General features: G+C 40.6%; 1 protein-coding gene across 1 annotated transcript in view; it reads left to right on the top strand.

Annotated features, from left to right (window-relative positions):
- Positions 1-203: 203 nt before the first annotated feature.
- lpin2 (lipin 2) overlaps positions 204-12,136 on the top strand; it is a 126,889-nt gene continuing 114,956 nt past the window's right edge. The window contains exon 1 of the mRNA XM_087986478.1: positions 204-356. The gene's annotated coding sequence lies outside the window, so the exon portion shown is untranslated. The remainder of the gene's footprint in view (positions 357-12,136) is intronic.

Genomic DNA, 12,136 nt, shown 5'->3' with positions numbered 1-12,136 from the left:
AAATTATTTCAGAAGATCCCGAGGGAGGGAGAAGGAGTTTAAATTTCCCGGGCAATTCCCAACTGGCGACAGCTCGCGGCCACAATTCCAGCGCGGGGACTGAGACGATCAACGGCCGATCGGCCACGCTCATGATCTCACGCGTGCGTGGACCGCTCGGGCTCGCGCGTCTGGAGGGAGGGAGGAGAGCGGGGTCACGTGCGCCGATAGAGTCGGCAAGCGAACAGGAGTCGCCGGCATCCGGCCAGAGATGGCTATCTTCACTTTCACTGCGGAGGAGTGAAGACTTCGGGCTGTGAGCGAGGAGAACGGGTAGCTGCGGGAGGCAGGGTTCAGCCACTCACCTCTCGGAGAAGGTTAGAGACAGACCCTCCTCCCCTCCTTTCCTCTCGAGCGCCAGCCGGGCTAACGGTCCTTCCCCCTCCCCTTCGCATCCGTTCACCACTTTCGATTTGTCTTTTTAAAAAAAAATATTTGCGCGATTGGTCGTTCACCTGGACTTGGTTTTCAATTCACTTCAGTGATTATATTTAGTGAGATGAAGGTTTCATTTTAAAAATACGTGTTCTGACAGTAGGTTATCTCTGTCTCGGGGTGCCAGCACAGCTGATCCCGAATCAGTCTCAAGGAGGAACAGGGGCTCCCGCTGCCTCCGGCTGGAACCCAGGGTACACCTACTGCTGGGCACTCCAATAGCTGCCAGTTAGTAGTTTTGTGTTATTAAGGTGGCATCGTCTCAATTTGTTATTCAGAAAATCCAATTTGTTTTATTTAAGTTTGTTCTACTGGTAAACGCGTTTTTTTGGTAAAATAAACATTTTCATTGGTGTGTTTGGATGATCGCAGGTGTATAATTAAGCATTATTTAAATGACACTAGATTTACGAATGCCATAGATCTTGCGGTCGTAGGTTTACCTTGATTTCAGATTTAGCTGATCGCTTCAGTGTCAATAATTGAATATTTTAGGGTTGTGATTCTCACAAACAAGCAGAATCCTTGCTGTGTCACGAGTAAATCATTTATAGCACTCTTTCATTTTGTAATACTTCAATATGGCATAAAACCTTGCTGTCTAAAAAGGGACCTTTTGTTCCTACTGTAAGTGATTTCAGTTGGAGCTACAGCGGCCCATGAGGGTTGATCTTGTGCGTGTGTATCTTGACACATTGGGATGAAAGCAGCAGGATTCCTAGTATTGATTGTTATTCAGCAGTCCCAGGTGTAAGGACTTGATTGCAGAGCTAGGTAGGGCAGTTTCAGCAAAAGCTCTCAATTAGAAAGACTTGCAGTACTCCAGCTGCCACGTTAGGAAATACCATTAGTTTGAGGTAACAGAGGCTTGCAGTGGCAATGTGGTGCATTGATGCCTGGGCTTCTGGCCAAATACTCGTGTTCTTAATTCAGTGACAAAATTGAGGTCAAGTCCCACCCATTTTGGAGATTCATCTTAATATATCTGAACAGGTTGATTGAAAATAATTACCTGTGGATAAACAAAGATAATCAGAGGAGCAAAATGTGTAGACAAGAACTACTTCCATTGCTGAACAAAGCAATCTCGGAGTGCAGCTTCATAGTTCCCTGAAAGTGGAGTCATTGAGTCATAAAGATGTACAGCACAGAAACAGAGCCTTCGGTCCAACTTGTCCATGCTGACCAGATATCCTAATCTAATCTAATCTAGTCCCATTTGCCAGCATTTGGCCCATATCCCTCTAAACCCATCCTATTGATATACCCATCTAGCTGTCTTTTAAATGCTGCAATTGTGCTAGCTGCCACCTTTTCCACTGGTAGCTCATTCAATACACACACCACATTGTGTGGAAAAAGATGCCCCGTGGGTCCCTTTTAAATCTTTCCCCTCTTGCCCTAAACTTATGCCCTCTAGTTCTGGACTCCAGGGAAAAAAAAAGTCTATTTATCCTTTCCATGCCCCTCATGATTTTATAAACCTCTACAAGGTCACCCCCCAGCCTCTGACGCTCCCAGGAAAAGAGCCCCAGACTATTCAGCGTCTCCTTTTATAGTTCAACTCCTCCAACCATGGCAACATCCTTGTAACTCCTTTCAAGTTTCACAACATCCTTCCAATGTGAGAGTCCAGAATTGCACGCAATATTCCAAATGAGATTTAACCAATGTCCTGTACAGCCACAATGTGACCTCCCAGCTCCTGTACTCAATACTTTGACCAATAAAGGAAAGCATACACAATGTTGTCTTCACTATCCTATCCACCTGCAACTCCATTTTCAAGGAGCTATGAAGCTGCACTCCAAGATCTTTGTTCAGCAACACTCCCTAGGACCTTACCATTAAGTGTTTGCGTCCTGCTCTGATTTGCTTTTCCAAAATGGAGCACCTTGCATTTATCTGAATTAAACTCCATCTGCAGTCCTCAGCCCATTGGTCCATCTGATCAAGATCCCATTGTACTCTGATAACCTTCTTCGCTGTCCACTACCCCTCCAATTTTGGTGTTATCTGCAAACTTACTAACTATACCTCTTATGCTCACATCCAAATCATTTTTATAAACGACGAAAATTAGTGGTCACAGGCCTCCAGTCTGATAAGCAACCCTCCACCACCTCCCCTCTGTTTTCTACCTTTGAGCCAATTCTGTATCCAAATGACTAGTTCTCCCTGTATTCCATGAGATGTAACCTTGCTAACCAGTCTCCCATGGGAAACCTTGTCGTACTCCTTACTAAAGTCCATCACTCTGCCCTCATCAATCCTCTGTTAGTTCTTCAGAAACTCAATCAAATTCGTGAGACATGATTTCCCTTGCACAGAGCCATGCTGACTATGCCTAATCAGTCGTAGCCTTTCCAAATACATGTAAATTCTGACTCTCAGGATTCCCTCCAACAACGTGCCCACCACTGATGTAAGGCTTACCAGTCTGTAGTTTCCTGACTTTCCCTTCGTACCTTTCTTAAATAGCGGTACCATACTAGCCAACCTCGAGTCTTCTGGCACCTTATCTATGACTATCGATGATGGAAATCACTCAGCAAAGTGTCCAGCAATCACTCACCTGCTTCCCATGGTGTTCTATGGTACATCTGATCAGGTCCTAGGGATTTATCTGCTTTTATGTCTGTAAAGACATCCAGTACCACCACCTCTGCAATGTGGACATTTTTCAAGATGTCACCATCTATTTCCCCACATTCTATATCTTCCATGCACTTCTCCGCAGTAAACATTGATGCAAAATAATCGCTTAGTATTCAACACCCTCCTCCCCCCACCCCTTCTCCTGCAACTCCACATGTCAGCTGCCTATTCTCTCCCTAGTTACCCTTTTGTCCTTAATGTATTTATAAAACCCTTTGGATTCTCCTTAATTCTGTCCCTTTTTTGCGGTCCTAATTTCCCTCTTAAATATACTCCTACTGCCTTTAAACTCTTCTAAGGATTCATTTGTTCTGTCTGTCGACATTTGACATATGCATAGGATATTGGAGAAAGTGTTTGGTATGCTTTCTTTCATTGGTCAGAGCATTGAATGTAGGGGTTGGGAGACCGTGTTGTGGCCATACAGGACATTCATTATTCCATTTCTGGAATATTGTGGTCTCCTTGGTATAGGAAGGATGTTGTGAAACTTGAAAGGGTTCAGGAAAGATTTGCAAGGATGTTGCTAGGGTTGCAATGTTTGAGCTATAGGGGGAAGCTTAAGAGGCTTGGACCTTTTTTTCTGGAGCGTTGGAGGCTGAGGGGTGACCTTATAGACATTTATATAAGCATGAGGGGCATGGATAGGGTAAATAGACTAATTTCCTTGGGTGGGGGAGTCCAGAACGAGAGGGCATAGGTTTAGGGTGAGAGGGGAAACATTTAAAAGGGACCTATAGAGCAACTTTTCACACAGAAGGTGGTGCATGTAAGGAATGAGCTGCCAAAGGAAGAGGTGAAGGCTAGTACAATTACAATATTTAGAAGACATCTAGATGGTACATGAATAGGAAGGGTTCAGAGGGAAATGGGCCAAGTGCTGATAGATGGGACTAGATTAATTTAGGATATTTGGTCAGTATAGATGAGTTGGACCCAAGGGTCTCTTTTTGTGCTGTACATCTCTATATGTCTAGGAGAAAGTGACGAATGGAGATCAGAGTCTAGAGTAGGTTGCTGAAAAAGCACAGCGGGTCAGGCAGCATCCGAGGAGCAGGAGAATCAATGTTTCAGGCATCAGGATCTCTACACGTCACTGTGACTCTATACTGTATTAGTCAAAATTATTGTTGGGAGTTTGTAAGCAAAGATAAACAAGCTAGACTTTTGTTTTCTTTGTGAGGGTCTCCCAACACATGCACAATATTGTTTGAATTGTCTTCTGGTCCATTTTATGACTTTGCTTTAGTAACACCTAAACTTCTGATTGTAGTTGTGATAGCACTTCAATTGTGATTTTGGAGAAGATTTGTAGCTCAGGTAGTGGATCAGGTTGTATGTTTCTCGCTGAGCGGGTAGCTTTGTTCTCAGATGTTTTGTCACCATGCTAAGTAACATCATCATTGAGCTTCTGATGAAGCGCTGGTATTCTGTCCCCTTGCTATTTATCTGGCTTGATCTGTTGTGGTGATACCACTTCGAGTTCTTTTTCTGAGAGGTTGGTAAATGGGGTTTAAATTGATATATTTGTTAATGGAGTTCCAGTTTGAAGGCCAGGCCTCTAGGAATTCCCATGCGTGTCTTTGTTTGGTCTGTTCCAGAATGGATGTATTTTCTCAGTCGAACTGGTATCCCCCTCATCATCTGTGTTTACGGATACTAGTGATAGTTGGTCATGTCTTTGGCGGCTAGTTAGTACTCATGTATCTTGGTGGCTAGTTTCCTGCCAGTCTGTCCAATGTAATGTTTGTTGCAGTCCTTGCAGGGTATTTTGTATATGACGTTCGTTCTGCTGGCTGTTGGTACGGGGTCCTTTAAATTCATCAGGAGCTGTTTCAGTGTGGTTTTGTCGGATTTGTCGTTTTGTTTAGGTCTGTTGTGCAGGCATTGGTGGACTGTGCTTATTGGATACCCGTTGTTCCTGAATACGTTGTACAGGTGTTTTGTGAATTCTATTTGAAATGGTGAGGCTGGGAAAGTATTTCTTGCCATTTTGGAACCTGAAATGACAGTAGTTTAGCAATTTGTCTGATTTTTTCCTGGTTATTTTGTGTAATTTTTTTGTTTGCTTATTACATAGCTAGGAAGTCTACCTTTTTATATTATCCACCACACAATAGCTCTTTCGGTTAAATGTCATGGCATAAGAGCCCTCCTAAATCAAAATCTTAAATTTCCAGAGTTCTGTTTTACTAAGTTTTTATGCAACAAAAATATCTGGTTGATTTGTATGTCTTCAATGCTTGCCTCATAGAAGCAGAGTTTTTATTTTGCCTTAGGTTTGTTTTGAGCTTGTTGGATTTGCACTTTAATTGACCATGAAGTGTAATTTGCCATTTGAAAGTTAGAACTCATAATTAATAAAGTTTCCCTTAAGGACAATCATCTTTAATGATTGTCCAATAACTCCTCTCTGTGACTGTAAACTTGGGACTCATTCCTGCATGCAATAAATTCTGTTTGTAGAATCAAAAATTTCCAAGTTCTGTTTGAAGTTCTTTATTTTTCTTTCTCTTCCTTTCAGTCCTTCCTCTACTCCGCTCTCTCCCACTTTCTCCCCCTGCCTGAATTCAGCATGTTGTTATTGGCCTAGACTTCAAGTAATACTACAAATTAGATTTGAGCTGAAGAGTGCAAGAAAAATTCTCGTAGGGTACATTACAAAGTGTGTTTCTTGAGCAAGGTAGGATCCACACAATTGGCTTCGCACAATTCTTAAGCTTTTGGTGTTCTGGTTAATGCATTTTTTTCTTATTTTCTAGTTAATCTGTTCAGAGATGTTATTACACACTATCGTCATCAGCTGGGATTGTGCACTTTACTTAAGTCCTGTTCTTTAAAATGATTTGAATGCATTGCTTAGAACGTAAGAGATCTGAGTTTGCGTTAGTCATTAAACTTTTAGTGCTTGTTCTTCTTTCCCCACCCTTCCTCTTTCCATGATAATGTACATTTAGGAACTCTTCCATGTTATTAACATCAATATTCAGTTGAAAATAGCACCAATCTCAATGGGTATAAGCTTGAAGCATTTTTAATAAATTGTAAGGGAATTTCTTGCATTATACTTCCCTTTTGAATCTGTAGTATATTTAGGTTAGGTATAACGTTTAAGTTGCTGAAGTGAATGCAGACTATGACTAATATGTACTGTGATTATTCGAATGTTAACATTCCAATATTGCTGGATCATTGGATTTACTTCCCTGGAATAAGGCATTGCATATATATTTTAGGCAAAAGCTATAGTGCAGTGCAAGTAGAATACATGTGATAGCTTCATGGATGAGTGACAATCGCTTTGTTCCAGGAGTAGTGGGAATTGAGACATTTCTTGTTGCTTGATTGTGATATTGAAAAATAGCTTTCTTGGGAATTCAAAATATTATTCATCTACCTTCATTGAGATAGTCTGCGTTTAAACAGAAATGTAATTGTTCATTCCTGTTCTGTTGCAGTGCTGTACAGGAATTCACTGTGACTGCCTTTTTAAACCTACTTGGTGTGCTGCAAACACAAAAGGTTTCAGCTTTTGAAAACTAGATAGTAGGCATGCTAGTGAGGCTGTGAAGAGAGATTGTATCGTCTTCAACATTTGTTACAATACAAAGAGGAATAGGTAGGATAAGTAAGCAGTAAGAATTTGATAGATGGAGTATAATGGGAAAGTGAGATTGTTCATTTTAAGTATGAAGAAAGGAAAACAGAATATTATTTAAATAGATGAAGGTTGCTGCAGTGGTGTGATTTGGGTGTCATTGTACATAAATTGCACACATGCCAGTATATGTAGTAAGTAGTTAAGGGAAAGGGAGTATTGGTCGTGATTGTAAGTGGGATGGAATATAAAATTGGGCAGGTGTGGATTTAGTTAGCATTGATGAGGCCACCTGGAATACCGTGCACTTTAGGCTCCTTAAGCCAGGGTGTACTCCTTTGTAAACAGTTCGAAGAAAGTTCAGCAAGTTGCTTCCTGGAATGAAAACGTTGTGTCATGGAAGTTCAAAATATATTACTTTGAAATTAAGGAGAAAGTAATATTAATTTTAGTTTTTCAGTTATGTTAGCTCTGATCATACTTCAGGTCACCTACTCATTTTGAGCATTGAGTTCATTTGCAAGAAGTCATGTGATTTTAGTTAAATGACCAAGCAGCCACCTGGGGAGGTAATTGAGAGGGTATTTATTGACTTGAGACCACCACCAGAGAGAAAAGGAGCCAAAGATTCATGCTGGAAAGAGTCCCATGTTGGCACAATCAAAGCAAGGCCTGTGGAGAAATCCTGAGACGCTTTAATCTCTGTGCAGAAGCAGAAGGATGTAGGGGTGTCAGAGGAACATATCTGACAGGACATGAGTTTATGGAAACTTAATGTCCGAATATTCTGACTCGGAGTGTGAGCTTTTTTTTTGTCCACACGTGCTGCCAGACTGGAGTTCGTCCAGCACATTTTTTTTTTAAAACAGTTTAGGGAACTTATATTAAATAATTTTGTGGAGTTAGCAGCTTGTATTAAGGGTCTCTGGAGAGACATTGATTGAAGAAAACTTCTTGTGTAGGTGCAGAAGTTAATTGAAATGGAACTGATTATAAGCATGCTAGCTGAACAAGAAGCTTTCATGTGGAGGTAGAAGTGACTCTCTATGGTTTGAGTCTGTGGAAGGGTATTGCTGAGATAAAAGAATGAATCTGACTTATGTTTGTAAAGTAATAGTTTTTTTTTCAGTGTTGTAATCTTTGAATATGCTCAGGGACTGATCTCTTTTGTAAACCATAAGAAATAATCTGTCAAGCCTGGTTTTGCTCTTGTGTATGATATTGCTATCAACTGGGGTCGTAACATTTGCCTTAGAATTGTTGCGACTTTAGAAGAATAAGACGTGATCTAAGGGTATTTGCCTTGCGTGAGGGCAGTGGAAGCTGGGTCTTTGAAGATATTCAGAGCTGATGAGTCAGATTTTTGAGGGAGTTTAGGATTATAAGGTTCGGGCTAAAAACGTCTGTTATAGTTGCAATCAGATCAGCTTTGGAATGACCTTATTGAATTGTGCGGCAGGTTTGATTGACAGGTTTAAATTGTCATTAAATTTGTTTGGAGAATTTTATGCTAGCAAAATTGGCATGGCCAATAGTACTCGTGATAAATTGAAATTACTGAAAGTTTCCTGTGTAATCACTTAAATTGAATTTATTCAAAATTTGCATTTTAATTCTTTTGTCAAAGCCTAGTATTGATGCCCCTAAATTATGGCTGAGTAATTTGGGAGTAAGAATAATATTAGGAAGTCTGACACTCCAGACTGCCTGTTTTGTCAGAGAGTTTTCCAAACTTAAATGGTAAAGAATCATGTTCATCATAGTTAGCACTGTCTCTCTGGTGTAGATTAGAGGAGGAAAAGAATCTTGTCGATTTGTAACTTAATGGGATCACCAACATTGTTTGTATTGTCTGATATTTAATCCTTTTTATGTAGGGATCACTGGAGAGCAATGAAGAACTGACATCGTCCTTCATTTGCCAAGTGTATCTTTGGGATTAAAAAGAGAGCAAGTTTCGATAGTCAAATCTGTAGATTTCTGTTCTGCACTGCTTGGATGGATAAACTGAAGTTTTGGAAGTCCAAATGTATTTAGCTCAAATTTACTATATTTGCTGATGTTCATTTGGAGCAGTGCTGAACAAGATATGTTCAGTGAAGACAAGAAGTATATTTGTCTTTGCTTATTTAGTCTGCCAAAACTTGTACGCTGGTGTATAATGTAGATGTTAGGAAGGTTACCAGAATTTGACAAGTCAAGAAGATACTATGTATTGTTTGTTTCAGTCATAAATTGTAATGACTACATTATCATATTTTGAGTTAATATGTAGTTATTGTTAAGTCCTGGTTGTGAAGCTCTTCTGGAGACCCTGAGTTTGTGAAAGCTTCTATATTCAAACATGTTATTTTATAGTGTACTGTAAAAGCAGAATGTAATGTCATAATTTGCTATCTGACTGGTTTAATGCAGACATTTAATTAGAGGTTTCAGTTTATTTTAAATGGGAAGTATTGTACATTTTTGTTTAAAATACACATTCTGGCCATAGTAAGTTTTGTACTTTTTGATTCTTGAGTATACAGGCATATAGTGAATTTCCTGATTGGATGTTAAAATAATTGTTTAAGGCAAGGTGTACTATCCTTTGCATTTGGAAGTACATAATTTTATCATACTCAAAAATGATGCCAACTGTGCATGATGTCAACTATTGTACCTCAACAATATGTAGCCAAGTTCCCAAACATCACAATACTGAATAATAAGCCTTTTTTTTTTGCTGCATCTAAAGATCTACATCAGGTTGCATATCTGCACACAACGTCAGTTTATTCTAGTAAAATATCACTTTTTATAGTTAATGATTTGTATCCCTGGTGACAATTGATTATTGTTTTCACTTTGTATTAAGTCAGGCAATGGCAATTTAAAGCTTTGCAGTTTAAATTGCTGCTGATAAACATACCATAAACAATGAGTAACTTTTCTCGGTAAGTACCATGGCCAGTAGCATTCAGATTTTGTCAATTATGCACTGTACAACTGGTTACCAATTTTAATTTAACTCAGACTTATTATCAATGGTCAGTTACCTGGCACGGTTGCCAAAATATTACAGTAAAGTACAATTAAAGGAATCAAAATGGGAAACCAAGTCCACCATAATAAGTTTTATTCTGTTTTTAAATGACTTTTGCATAATTTTACTAATTGCTAATACTTTTTTGGAGGTTATAGAATATTTAAATTTGGGCAGCAGGCACAACTGAACTCTATTGTATTATCCAATTTTCGGTATGCTTTCATTTTCTGAAAGACCATCATTGGTGAAGGACAGCAAGCAGTTTTGAGAGTCACAGCTAAGATTAAGTGCAAGTAATTCTGTCTCATAATTCTCATTCTGCTTGATTTATGATTTCACACCTTTCTATAGATATAGACTGTAGGGAAATAGATGGTGACACTTTGCAGAATGTCCATATAACAGAGGAGGAAGTGCTGAATGTCTTGAAACGCAGAAGAGTGGATAAATCCCCAGGACCTGATCAGGTGTGCCCTAGAACTCTGTGGGAAGCTAGAGACGTGATTGCTGGGCCTCCTGCTGAGATATTTGTATCATTGATCGTCACAGGTGAGGTGCTGGAAGACTGGAGGTTGGCTAACGCGGTGCCACTGTTTAAGAAGGGTGGTAAGGACAAGGCAGGGAACTATAGACCGGTGGGCAAGTTGTTGGAGGGAATCGTGAGGGACAGGATGTATGTTTATTTGGAAAGGAAAGGACTGATTAGGGGTAGTCAACATGGCTTTGTGCATGGGAAATCATGTCTCTCAAACTTGATTGAGCTTTTTGAAGAAGTAACAAAGAAGATTGATGAGGGCAGAGCGGTAGATATGATCTATATGGACAAGGTTCCCCATGGGAGACTGATTAGCAAGGTTAGATCTCATGGAATACGGGGAGAACTAGCCATTTGGATACAGAACTGGCTCAAAGGTAGAAGAAAGAGGGTGGTGGTGGGGGGTTGTTTTTCAGACTGGAGGCCTGTGACCAGTGGAGTGCCACAATGACCGGTGCTGGGTCCTCTACTTTTTGTCATTTTTTAAATGATTTGGATGCGAGCATAAGAGGTACAGTTAGTAAGTTTGATGATGACATTGAAATTGGAGGTGCAGTGGACAGCGAAGAGGGTTACCTCAGATTACAACAGGATCTTGGCCAGATGGGCCAATGGGCTGAGAAGTGGCGGATGGAGTTTAATTCAGATAAAGGTGAGATGCTACATTTTGGGAAAGCAAATCTCAGCAGGGCTTATACACGTGATGGTAAGGCCCTAGGGAGTGTTGTTGAGCAGAGACCTTGGAGTGCAGGTTCATAGCTCCTTGAAAGTGGAGTCGCAGGTCGATAGGATAGTGAAGAAGGTGTTTGGTATGCTTTCGTTTATTGGTCTGAGTATTGAGGTACAGGAGTTGGGAGGTCATGGTGCAGCTGTACAGGACATTGGTTAGGCCACTGGTGCAATATTACATGCAGTTCTGGTCTCCTTCCTATCAGAAAGAAATTGTGAAACTTGAAAGGGTTCAGAAAAGATTTACAAGAATGTTGCCAGGGTTGGAGGATTTGAGCTATAGGAAGTGGCTGAACAGGATGGGGCATTTTTCCCTGGAGCGTCAGAGGCTGAGGGGTGATCTTATAGAGGTTTACAAAATTATGAGCAGTATGGATAGGATAAATAGACCAAGTCTTTTTCCTGGGGTCGGGGAGTCCAGAACTAGAGGGCATAGGTTTAAGGTGAGAGGGGAAAGATATAGAAGCGATCTACGGGGCAGCGTTTTCATGCAAAGGGTGGTATGTGTATGGAATGAGCTGTCAGAGGATGTGGTGGAGGCCGGTACAATTGCAACATTTAAAAGGCATTTGGATGGGTGTATGAATTGGAAGGGTTTGGAGGGATATGGGCCATTTGCTGGCAGGTGGGACTAAATTGGGTTGGGATATCTGGTCGGCATGGACGGGTTGAACCGAAGGGTCTGTTTCCATGCTGTACATCTCTATGACTCTGACTCTATAGGGATCCCAGTGTTCTAATTTATTTTCCAATATAAGTTCTTAAATGCTCTTATATTTTAAAATTGTCATGTGTGAGTTAGTTAACATATTGTAACACTACATTGACTGCAGTAGTTTAAGAAGGCAGCTCATGGCCTCCTTCTTAATGGTAGCTAGGATCAGGCAATTAATGCTGGCCCAGTCAGTGATGCCCACATCGCCATAATAATGAGGAGAGTAGTTGGGATGCCATGTTGCGGCTGTACAGGATGTTGGTTGGGATAGCGTGTTCAATTCTGGTCTCACTCTGCTATGAGAAAGATGTTGTTAAACTTGAAAGGGTGCAGAAAAGATGTACAAGGATGTTGCCAGGGTTTGAATGTATGAGCTATAGCGAGAGGCTGGATAGGCTG

The sequence above is a fragment of the Chiloscyllium plagiosum genome, unplaced genomic scaffold (genome assembly GCF_037043375.1).
Source record: "Chiloscyllium plagiosum isolate Xiang-an unplaced genomic scaffold, Cpla_swu_hap1 HiC_scaffold_4, whole genome shotgun sequence".
NCBI lineage: Eukaryota > Metazoa > Chordata > Chondrichthyes > Orectolobiformes > Hemiscylliidae > Chiloscyllium > Chiloscyllium plagiosum.
The sequence above is the reverse complement of the archived record's forward strand: the minus strand, read 5'-3'. Positions and strand labels throughout refer to the sequence as shown.